We start from the raw sequence: 12,984 nt of genomic DNA on the forward strand, positions 1-12,984 counted from the left end.
GAATTTTTGTTGCATTTAGTCTACCGTACATACACACAATGGCTACTGTTGAAACTTGCGCGCCTGAAAAGGATTCGCGTCTGGCGCATATATATATATATATATATATATATATATATATATATATATGGCAAATTATAATAGCTCGCTGGTTCCTCTTCCAACGACCCACAAAGAATGAAGCGGAATATGTTAAGTCATAATATTTAGTTGATTACTATACTCCGATATGCCATTTACAGGTAGTTTACAAACACTATTTGGGGTCACTATCGTTGATTTCGGTTCTCTGTGATTGAATGATTTGGCATAGCTTCGAAAGTAGAACGGCCTCGATCTTCGCAAAGCACAACGGTTTACAATCTTCACAACCAAAATATTAAAGTTCACTATTTTAATTAATCATATTTTTACCGTATTTTCGTGTTTTTCGCATACAGGTACTTTCAATTATTTATTTCAACACAGATTTTTGAGACTTGGGTATCGCATGGCTACTTAGTTACATCTAAGCGCATTATACTTAAATGCACATAGCATATTTGTAAGGCTTTATCGCAAAGACAGCTGCACTGAAGGGCAGGAGTGGTGGTAAAGAAGCAGAAAGGACAGCGTAAGAAAGCGGACCAATCGGGATTAAAGGATAATTCATCTAACTTGCCTAGTTTGTTTAGGTAAATTTTCCAGAATTGTTTTTGTTTTATTATCGAGGCCACATAGATTTGCGGATGACTGACGGAATTGTATAAAACAGATGAAAAATATGTTAAAAAATAGAGCATCTCTTGAATAGAGCACACTGTAGCTAGAGGCTTTTCCCAGGTAATCTACAGGGCCGAAGTTCAGTGTAATTGGAGTGGAAGTATTACGCTTCGTTAGATGATCGCCCGTTGTAATTGAATGAATAGCAGTTCTTCCTGTGTTTCTGCCTCGCTGGTAACCGCAGGTTCCAGCGTGACAGAAACACGGAAATGACAACGTTCCCAAACATAAAGGCCTTGCTTGTGATGCAGGTTTACGCAGGAAGTGGATAACAAGTTACAGATAGCGGCAACCGGGCTCAATTCGATCAACCCACCGAGAAGGGTTTCTGTACATTTGCATTTCGTTATCACTTGCCGCTATTTCTAAATTTACTCTAATTAGCTATTACAAGCAACCTTGCCCGTATTTGTGTTATTGCGCGTGGGGTCAACCAAAATCGTTTTAATTTTTAGTAAATATATTGTATAGCTATAATTGCCTACTTCATAAGCTATGTGAAAAGCCTGTTGAAAAATTATTTCTACATATTGCAATGTAGGCGGCCATCTGTTGTTCTTGTGGCTGCGCGAACCGCATCTGGTTACGATATGTTGGGTTCTTTTTTGGCACTGGCAATTTTCGATACAGCTTACAATAATTTCAAGGAATACTGTTTATTATTTATCGCCGACAAATAACATTTTGAAAATAGTTCTACTGGATTAGAAGTAACACTAATACCAATTGTTGTAACAAGAATAATGGAATTGACAACAAGAATGTTTACTATTGAAGAATCGCGTGGTCGGTCAGAGCATACGTGGTGAACACGGAAGACGTAAATGAGAGACTGTTACTAATACACTAAAAAAAAACATTGCCACGTTCCAAAGGTCTGGGCCGCTCGTCAAGCATGTAGTTGTTAGAGTGCAAGGAAGGATAGGCTAAATGCTTCCTATTTTCAATGGCGAAAGCGGCGCGTTCGTTCCATGAGGTTTTGTTCAAGCTGCTCTCGTCACTGCTATCGTCGCGGCGACATTGCTTACGTCACTGTTGGAGATTGTGTATTTTGTTGTATTGTAGGTGACGACGTTCAGTGCGAGCTGCGAAACCTTTTCTAAGCCTTCTTTTTGTTTTCTAGGCCTTCAGAGGTTTCGTTTAGCAGGTAGACAGGTGAGTAGGTGGGCAGCAGACAGAGTCAACAACCTCACTTAATCACAAACTGTGCAGTGCAAGAGCAACAGCAGCAGCAGCAGCAGCAGCGAAAACCATAAGAATAACAGCGACAGCCACGCGAAAATTGGACTAGGCCTAGCTACTGCTAGCAATAGTGGAGAGTTAGGACGGCCAGGCGAAAACGCTGGTTCGAAATAGAGAATCAATGTATGCTTGCAGGACGGGTTCCCCCTCGCTGTAAGAATATTTCATATTTTACAAGTGAGAAATCATTTACGGCCAACTGTAACTTCTGCCTGCGATTTCTAGACTGATGGGAACGGGATTTTTTTAAGCGCGTAAATAAATAGCGCCAATGATGCTGCTGACACTCCCTGTAGCACCGGCTGCCTGTATCGCTGTCAACGATACGACCAGTACACGGTTTTTGCCATATTTACTAAGGAGTTAAGCTTTCTTCTCAATGACAATGTATTTTATAACGAAATTGTTTAGTTAGTTATGATCCTAAACAGTTAACTGGATTCTATGATGAATTCGCACTCGCTATCTCAGTCAGTGCACAGCGTACGCGTTGCAAGGGATCCCAAATAGATAAGAAAAAGGTATTTTTTATATTACTTGTTGGTATTTGCGGTATACGATTAACTCTGACAGTCATCTAACATTTCACGCCCCGCCCGGACCTACTTCAAAATTTTCTTAGAGTTTATATAGTATTAGAAATTTTGACGTAGTTTTATCAAAATTCATTATAATACGTAAGCAGAAGATCCAAAACTGCAGAGTATCCTCTTTTATAGGACCGTATTGACCAATTACTTTACTCACGCACGCTCCTCCATTCATTATTATATAATACTTAGCTCTAGGATAATGATATTGATAACGAGCTAGTTATTTACGGGCACTGAAGCTACGCTTTTGAAAATAAAAACCAAGACAAAAAGCGCCGGTAGAAACCTTGATTCCTTCCGGTACGAAATGAAACGTGTATACGGCCAATCACACAGACTTGGATCGTCTCGGAATTCCCTAATTATAATTAGGCAAACATTTTAGCACTGAATTGTTATGAGGGCGTGTTGCTATATTTTTAGATATGAAAATTAAGTTTTCTTGCTTTAAAAATTAAGCTTTTCAATGCAGAATTTTGCCATTTTTGAAATTAGTCACAGGAGTTCTCAATTAGGAAACTACATACAAATCTAAGTCACTTCGTAGCATTTTTTTTCTAGATTGTTTGCCCTTTTCGCTGTCCTAGATCTTTAATCACAATAGATATTGAGATTCTACAGCTCTGTTTCGGTATTTACGAAACCGACAAAGACGGATGGAATTGTTTCAAATGAAATAACTATGTGCGCCCTATGTTTAAGCGTTTGCGTGTACGGGCGACCGTCTGTGCTTATTATGCATCGCTTTGCCAGGTTGCTTTTGTTGTTAATGGGTGCTTGCTTCAGAAGAAGTCAATCACCATTATATTTTATGGCATTGCTTCTTGCAGTCGTCGACTGCGTAGGCGGTTTATGGTACAGCTGGCTCTAGGGCCCTATATATTCTTGAGCTAGAGCAGGAAGCTCGATAGATGTTGTAGCAACTGCAAACAAAGCTGAAATGATTTCTTCGAACAAACGAAGCGGCGAACGCGCGGCCCCTTAATTATTTTATGCTGTACGAAATGATCCGAAGGGGTGTTAATGAATGTTCGCTCCAATTAAGACGCGGGACTAAACGTTACGGCGGACAAAATAACAAAAAGAATGATTATTCCTCTATATACAAGACGCACATATCGGAAACATGCGGCTTGTTCGCGTCTGTTCCAGCAACATAGAGCTGTAGAGCTGTATCGCATGTTCATTAAGTAAGAAGCAAATAGTGAAGAAGACGGGCTTGAAGGGGACTATGGAAAGGGGAGCGATAGAGAAAGCGCGGGGGGGGGGGGAGCAATTTTTTTTCTAGACTAAGTACGCTAACCCCCATAAAGCTGTTCGTAGTCGTTTTACATGTGCAATATCAATTTATTTAATGTGGAATAGAAGCTAGTTAATATTAGAAATAAGGGCTTTATCATAAAGATGCACGACGAGCTTGACGACTATAGCATTTTCTTGTAGCGTCTTTATGGCGTTCCCATGCAACGACACTAGGAGCTTGTCAGCTAGCTTGGAATACACCTTGTTTTTTAATTGGACGCCGTTATAAATTGCTGTTTTTATAGAGAAAGCTATGAATTAAATCATAATGACTGTATATGTTGAGAATATAAGCGAGTAAATGGACCTTAAATGCCGTGTTATACTGTTCATGTCCGAGTGAGGTACATGCAAGTCGCTCCCCGATAGTGGATGTCTCGACCTGTAACGTTATCTATAGCGCTCATCTGTTTGTCTGGTTCTCTCACTTTTCCGACTTAGATATCGAATTTTATCTTTAATTATATCTATATAAGTTTCCACCAATGGGTGGTCTCAATGGCCAACCTCTGGCACAATACGAGGGTCTTTTTTACATTATTCTCTACCTTTCACAAACATCTTTAGTTGAAACGGACTTATTTAAGGGAATAATCTGGCCTTGCTTCGTTGTTTCGTAATGTTTTTAAGAGGTAGAACTCCTATATAGTTTCGTTTGCGACGAACGTATATAGGTGTACATAGGGTTCTTCCACTAACGGTTAGTAAACCGCTACCTGTAGTTGTACTTGGACTGCCAGCGAGCTACAGCCAAAGTAGGATCAGGTATAATAACCAAGAATAGCCAAGAATATAAACAAGAATAACCAAGAAGAAGAAGAAGAAAACATTTGGCCATCCAAAAGTAAAGGCAAAAGGCTTTTTTTCTCCCTTTGCCTTTTACAATATGGAGGCCCAATTGCGAAACGGCACTGAAGTAAGTCGAATAACGTTTCCCAAATGTTGTACTGTTCTAAAATTGAAGCCGCTTTTTCTGTTTGACAAAACGAGCTATATAATTAACAAATCGAAAGAGGAAGCAGATTCAACATAGGCGTTGGTTGGCTGAAGCAAACGCATTTCCTACTAGCTGTACATATCTGTATAGTTGTAAATACGTATCTGCTCGAATTAAATTGAAAACTCTTTACAACAAACAAGATTCATAGAACACTTAGATTAAAACTTTATATACATATATTTTTCTTCTTGTCCTAACTAACTTATATATATATATAAGTTAGTTATAATAATATATTGTATATATATATAACATTTAAATTCACATTATAAATAAATTAAAAGAGCAAGCACATCGATAAAAATCTGCACATGTGACCTAATCATGATACGTTACGATTCATAAAATGCAGTACAACTGTCATTTTACTCTATCTGGTTATCTAGTCGCTATAGCCGTTGCGGCTGTTCTCCGTTCGGACAACACTGACTGTTCGAAATAATAGAAACAGATGCTGCTGGTCTCTCTTGACATCCGATCAAGCCGTCCACGAAATAGCGCGCTTTGCTAGCATCGAAGAACCCCCCGCTGTCGGCGACCAGCTTTCACGCCATTATTTAGGAGACTCATCAAAATGGACGGATGTAAAATCGGTGTAGGCTATTGACAAAAACAGATCAGGACTTCATCGTCTGGCAGAGGGAAACATCGAGCTGGCTACGATGTTTCCCTCTGCTTGACTGGCATGATCAGCAACTTCTTGTTTCGAAGTAGAGTCATGCAACAGCCAGGTAGCCTGTCAACATTGACCAAATACGCATGGGGCGCCAGTTCGGTTGCCGTTATCCCAGCACTGTTATTTCATGTAACATATATACATGTAGGATTATAATCCCATAGAAGTATATCCATTCGAGTAATGGCTATTAGCGAACGATCGTCTATTGCTGGCAGGCAAAAGATGTTCCTGTACTCGTAAGACAAAACAAACTGGATCTGAGACTGTCAAAAAATTACTGCTCTATTAGATAACGAAAATAGCGACGTCTCGTTTCCTCGTATGATCGCAAAACGCTGGTCCGTTATGAGGAGAAACATTCGCCCAATGCACTTCATGGAAGAGAACCGTGACAGCTTCAACAGCATAGAGTCGCTCAGTTTATACCGATTCTGAAGGTCGTTCAGCCTTCGCCAGTGGAATCCTCTCAGGCGTTTCTTCCGTATCGTAATTTTTACGGCTTGGTGAAAATTTAGGTTAGAAAAAACTCGTAACTGATGATACGCATTGGGCTCTGTGGTTTGTTGTTGTTAGTGATTCCACAGCACTACAATTGATACATAACGTCGTGATGTATTCAAATCTGGCCTTTGTGCTAGAAAAAACGCGCGCTATCTGCAGCGAATGGATGGTGGAAAACGAATTTCTATCTAGCTTCGGCAGAAGGCAATGTCCGATACCTTTCTCGCCGGTCCAGCTTTCAACTCTCGTTCAGGTGAACAGACTTAATACTTACGTTCCGCCCGTACGAATCGCTTCCTTTATAGCTTTTAAAACCATGTTTTTAACTGTATTCGGAGGGGTAACATTGTTCGCTACCTTGCTATGGCTATCGCGTAGAAACAGGCTGGAACAACCAGATTTCATCTGGATCTTATACTTAGTTGTGAAGCAAAATACTCACCCTCGATCCGCTAACCGATATACCTTAAATGATTATTGATATTGACCATAAATATAATTCGTCTTGACTCTGAATAGCGAATAACCTGGGCGTGCCTTTAAGTCTAGCCTACGCTAGGCTGTTAAGTAAATCAGGCCGATGACGTCGACAAAATGGGAAAAAAAATTAAGCATTCTGCTCTCTCTCTAGACAGGTAGCAGAGACAACAGCGCCGTGGGTCGATCCATTTGGGTCTCGTAAAACAGAGCCCCCGCTTTTGTTCAGTGAAAGTTGCCAGGAGCCACTTAATTGCTTGAAGACCAAATCGAAAAGTTATTCGACCATTTTCACTTGAACTTAGCGCGAGGGAAAGCCTCTGCAGCAATAAGTAGTAACTGCACCTCAGGCTTCAATCTCTACACAGTTGTTTCGTGGTGTGGTCCCACCTAATTTCACGCCAAGTCTACTTTACGGCTGGATTCAAATAACAGAATACTTTGCTATATTCTGACCGACCGATTCCCGATTTTTCGTTCGGTTACACTAGAAAATCGGCGGAACGAACGATCAAATGAGAAAAACTGAACATAGCTTGGCCATATCGAAGACGAGGGCTGGCGCTGCGCAATGAGACTCTTTGGACTGTCCAAACGTTTTTTCCGTTCAGAATTTGGCGGCGCAGGCTACAGTGGTAGTGGAAATAATTTCCATTCCTGTTTTAGGCTAATTCAATTAATCTCTAAATTTAATGTTAGTTTAGTCAGCATAGGTTAGGTTGAGACGACTCTTCATTCGGCTCGTACAAGAATTTCTACCAAGACAACCTGAAAGCTAACGGTTTAGGGGCAATATATATGGTAGATACATATATGAATAGATGATATATATCTGAGGTATTCGATATGACTCGCTTTAACGTTTCCAATGGATCAGTAGATACTTTTGAAAAAAAAACCCGTACTTGTTTCTTGGCTCGGTATTGCGACAATTTACCCTTATGAATGGAACCTGTGCATACAAGATCGAGCTCATACAACTCCGTAAACAAAGCATTTTCGCCATTCGATTACAAGGTGCCAACATATTCATGTTACCGCTAAAAGTTTAACTTCGATAACACTTAGGGAAATATGCGATTTTGTTAGAAATGAACTCGATAACTTTTCTAGTTACCCGTTCACTACCCCACCTGTACTCGGTGATGATCGGCGTTACCATTTTATCATCATCCGATTGCTGGCTGTGACCCGTCCCGAGTTCCAGTATAGTTATCGCTAAAGTCTATACGGACGGCTGTAAAATAAATAGTGAGCCTAACATGATTAAGAACAGAAAAGAAAGAAAATATGGTTTTTTTCAAGTGATAGATAGTTAGCCCGATCTATATCGATATGAAGAGTATTAACACTCTTCATATCGATAGACATTCGTAGCTATGTCATCCATCTTGAAATTAGTGAGAGAAAGATCCTAAACTTGTCTTGTTCCCTATACTAAAATGGTATATCGTAATTCAAAAATATCTGCCTCCTTCATCATGTGGATCTATGGGCACATTGAAATGACACTCGTCGTCCAATTCATTTAGTCTTTGTTCAATAATAGAGTGACGCCTTATGCCGACGTGGCGAAAGTAGCAGTGCGCGAATCGTCACGGGTGCGTGTCAAAAGCCATGTCTTCCGATGATAGCACTTAATAGAAGCAGGCAGATCTTCCGAGCAAAATCGCCGATGAGGAATAGACGTGAGATCGTATTGGTGTTAGTAGTTAGTCCTTAACCATCTATTCATTGGATTCGACTTTGTTTACTGATAGATCTTACTTGTTCCCCTTTTCGGTTCACTCGATTCGTGCATAATTACAGCCCTATGCAACAGTGATCATCTTCGACGGTAGCTAACAGACAGGCGGCTTATAAGCAATTTACGTTTTTGTCTCGTGCGTTTTTGGCTTTTGTTTCCGTTTTTTTTTTTATTGCCCCCTCTCTTAGTTTTTATCCAGACTCGCCGTTTAATACAAGTAGCCTAAATTATATAAACATGAACGTAATCATTTCACTATGCCACGTACCTGACCCATTTCTAATCTCGATGTTATTTACTTGTATACCACCGGTATCGTTTGTAAGCTATTGCATCTCATGCGATGTCAAACGGACTTCATAACATAAATTCTACGGTATAGAGAAGTTTATTCCCTTGCAATCAACACGTGTCTTCTAATTAATGCGGCGTTATGTATCCGTCCAGATCAGCTGTGACGATTACTGCACTTGGCCTTACAGCGTACTCTGCGCACGGAACGCTTTTGAGTTGAGAAGTGCCACGGTCACGAACGAACATTGTTAGCTTTTGAGAAGACATATTTTTCATAACTGTCGACAGCGGATAGGGTAAGTGGATGATTGCCAAATGGATCGCTTGCGGCCGCGATGGCTTTCACTGCCTCCACCGGCATGTCGGAGACGTACGCCATGTGAACGAGAATCCAGTCATTGGCCTCTCCAGCGATTGGTATTGGAGGCAGCCAAATTCTATGAACATTGATGCATGAACAACCTGCGTCGCCTGATTCGCTGCTCATCGTTTGTTGTTCCGCCATTCCGTTGGTACGCTACCTCTTTCACGATGCTGATGGTGGGGATCGTTGCAGGTCTTGTTCCTTCTGCCCGATTACTCTTCTATCTCGTTCACTGTCCATGCTTCGAAAACTTACAGCGTGTCCGAGAATTGTTGGTGAATGCTGTTTTTATTTTTTGATCGTAGGCGTGCACGAACAAGCGAACGCTTTTTACGTTACTATTCTCCTAGATCTTGTGGGCGAAGGGTTGCGCCCGATTTCACGACCCGACGCGCCAGTAGCTGTACGTATTCGGGGTAGACGTGTGATGCCAATAGCGACTAGCATCGTTCAGCGTTAGCAATGGCGACTGATTCGCAAACATTAGCTGCAGTAGACGTTCGTTGTGCCTGGTACTGAAGCAATTACTGCTGTTTGTTTATTGCTAAGAATGATGTTCATTCAAGGTGCTAAAAACATGCTGACTCTCGCTTACGTTTTTCGTGTCACGCCAATAGAAACCCGCGCACCTGGCTATGTATAATACTCCCAAAAGGGGAGTCGGCAAAATAGAGAGAAGCGTTACATACGGTACGTTGAGAGCAAAAATGGCAACAACAACAACAAAAACAAGATGTAGATAGCAAGAAATAACACATGTGTATCTTATCATACTTCTCAACCTGAGCAGAATGGAATTATCCGAACGCGTGGCCGGCAATGCTCAGTGTTGCTCAGAACGGCTGTTTTTGTTATCGCTATTACTATAATTATTATTATTACTATTACTATCATTATCGTAAAATAGATCTCCGGGACAGGTCTATGAACTAAGGGCGATGGAATAGTTTCATTTCTGCACGCATTAACGCAGTGTCAAAATCCCATTGCTTCCCCGGTTCTCCTGGTGCCTGCAGTCGGACATGACAGGAAAACACAAGCCGGATATTTTTTCCCCGATGTATATTTCAATCTGGATTATAATGCACCACAGTGGTAAAGGGGCTGTGTTGGCCCGTATAATCTAGATATCTTCTGCGATTTAGGCATGACATTCAAAATTGGCTCAAGCTTGCAGGGAAGTAAACAAGCTACCGATTAATGCAGTATTGTACAGGAACGCACTAAAAAAAAACGTCTTCGAATATAGGATACTACCGTTCAATGCATACAGTCTACCATTGTTCTATGTAAGAGCTCATACAAGCAGACATCGACAGGACGTAATCAGTGAAAATAACTTGTTTCTAATATATAGCTGAATAATAACGGCTTCGACCTATACGTGCGCCGCCCGTTCTTTGATGCCACTATTAATATTATTTTAGTGAAGGCAGTGCTGCTTCAGATTCATCTGTGGTACTAATCTAATCAAAGATTCCTGAATATGGAAGCAAGAAAAGCACCTAAAAATTGACTTATTTTCTTTTTGTTAAATTTTCGAGGACGCAGATCAAAACAGCTGTCTTTCGTCATGGGGCAAAGCTTATCTTGCGTGTTTACGTTGACGTGCTACATCGAAGACGTTCACGCGATACAGAGGCAAGTATTGGCCGGTCTCTCAGTGTCTCCACCCCCAATGTCCTGTTGATTTCGGTATCGATTTAGGATACCCGTGACTCTTGTAGTCGAAAGGCGTGAATGAAAAATGATTGTACTTTAGTGCGTCAAACAATAACGTCAGCGACGTTTACACGTCAAAACGTCGACGTGCGTAGTCCTTTCTGTGCGACACTGGTTTTGTCTGGGGTGAGAAACTTTGAGAAAAACGAGGCAACGTAATGACATTCAGAAATTATCTACCAACGAGGATATCATAGTTATATCGAAACGGTTGCCTCAGACACCTGATGTCACTCCAATGCTGTTTCGATGTGCTTTTTTCGCGTAGCACATTTGTATTGATGCGCAGTAATTATAAAAGTTAAGCCCTTATCTCTTTATTTCCAGTATCCCACATGTAGGTCTTCGTCATCTTTGTCAGTCGTTTTAAAATATTGGTCTTTTCACGCTTTTGCTGTGTTTCATTACTTTGACTACAGTTCCCGTGCAATCGCAGCAGGAAACGTGACTGCCTATTAGACGTCTGGGTTCGATGCAGGTGTAGAAACACCTCGCTCCATGTTGGTATCGAGCCGTACAACGTAACGCCCAACGGCTTAGGAAGCGGAGCTAAAATACGAGCAGCATCATTTTGACTACTGCAACAATGAATTTAAAATGCACACACAGCGGCAAAAATTGATTTATAATTGCTTGCATTTAAGATAAATGATCTATCCGTCATTTAATTTGGGCATGTGTTGTTGATATTGTTGTAGCCACTGCCGCTGTTACAGACTCGACTGAACCACCGATTCTCGGAATGTATTTAGCCATCTCCCAGCGGGCCAAACGACGTCAGACTGTTCAACTGCGATAGAAAGGCAAACACAGATGTCTTTCGGGGCCATATTCCAAGAATTTTCGAGCCCAACAAATGTAACATATCTAGCTTCGAGTCAGGAGGATTCAGCCGTTTCAGAGTGAGGGGACCGAAGCGACTGAATCAATCGCAATTCCGACAACAATAACAATAACTCCGTACGTGTATTCATGGTTGTGTCAGAATAGGACAAGCATCACACGCGTAGACGAAGATGAAAAGTCGACGGAACAGAACGGAAACGAAGATGGCCTTCAAGGGCAGTGGTTCTCACTACAGCGGCTGCATCGTTCCGTCTTCTACTACTGCTTCAGTCGTTGTTCGCTTCTGTCAATGCCATTGTCGCGACAGAAAAGCAGAAAAATGCACGCAAATAACAACGAAGGGAGTTACGAAAGCCACGTACATTACAACACCATGACGACTTGTCGCTACCAGCGTTATTATTGTCATCGGTGCAATGATAGTGATGATCGTGCTCGTTCCATCGCTGCGCTCGTATTTAACTTCTCCTATTTGTGACACTGATAATTGTGTAGCGGGAGAACTGTTCAGGACGCAGCTTGCTGGAAGAAGCTTCGTCTAACTAGAAGATGCTCAAGCAGCTAAATAAATGCGCGACTGGCTGAAGGTCACTTTGGCCGGCATGTTACCGCATGAATTTCTTTTTGCTATTGAAAAAAAGATAAGGCTGAGGGGGAAAAAGAGGGGGACTTACACAAAGGACAATAAAAATTAAACATTTTTTCGATAATAAAAGGACCTCCTGCTATTGATCATGTGCCGTATACTGAGAGTAGCAACAAAGGCGAAAAGGATTAATAGTGCAGGGGTAGTTAGTTCTATTTTGAAAGCATTTCGATGCCACCTATATGGTTGTTACTAGGTTAACTGAAAATTTGCCCAATTTAAAAGCGTACTGAAGGTGATTCAGGAACTATCGGACCGGATATAGAGCGCCAAGATGCGACCAATACCAAAAGGCATGGCATCTTTGGCGTTGGTTGTTACCACAAAAATTTGGAGATGTTGTTTATAAAATAATTTTTGTGTGGCGTTTTATATTTATTTTCGTTTCTGGAAAAACAAGAAATCCTGAAACAAGAAAATCGCACAAGCCAAAAACGGTGTGCAGATGATACCTTCCCTACTATTAGCAGGGTAAATGCATCCGTAAATATGTATAAGATAGTCAATTTTTCCTTACTTTTTTTTTTGTCGTCTTGAAAAAGTACATACGACCGAAGTCGTTACGTCGTTGTATACGGAGTTATGTGCCAACTTCGATTAGAGATTAGCATGAGGTCAAGAACGAACAAACGATATGAATCGCTCTGTATTTGCTTTTATAATATTTCGGCGATTTTCAATTGTTATATGAAGACCGTAAATGAGGCACCCTGTTTGAGCACTAACATAAAAAAGACAGTGTTTATGTGAGCTTTTGCAAACAGCTTCTGAAGCGGAAGACCTCAACAAGGATGACGATTAACTTGATT

At 41.0% G+C, this 12,984-nt stretch overlaps 1 protein-coding gene and 1 long non-coding RNA gene across 14 annotated transcripts in view; one reads left to right on the plus strand and one right to left on the minus strand.

The window, feature by feature from the left end:
* Positions 1 to 12,984, minus strand: part of LOC147755377 (uncharacterized) — a 42,682-nt gene that overhangs the window by 22,367 nt on the left and 7,331 nt on the right. The window lies entirely within an intron of this gene.
* The window catches only part of LOC111250950 (uncharacterized), an 84,280-nt gene that overhangs the window by 11,327 nt on the left and 59,969 nt on the right, over positions 1 to 12,984 (plus strand). The window lies entirely within an intron of this gene.

This window comes from Varroa destructor, unplaced genomic scaffold, assembly GCF_002443255.2.
Source record: "Varroa destructor unplaced genomic scaffold, Vdes_3.0 BEIS01000005.1, whole genome shotgun sequence".
In the NCBI taxonomy this organism is placed as follows: domain Eukaryota; kingdom Metazoa; phylum Arthropoda; class Arachnida; order Mesostigmata; family Varroidae; genus Varroa; species Varroa destructor.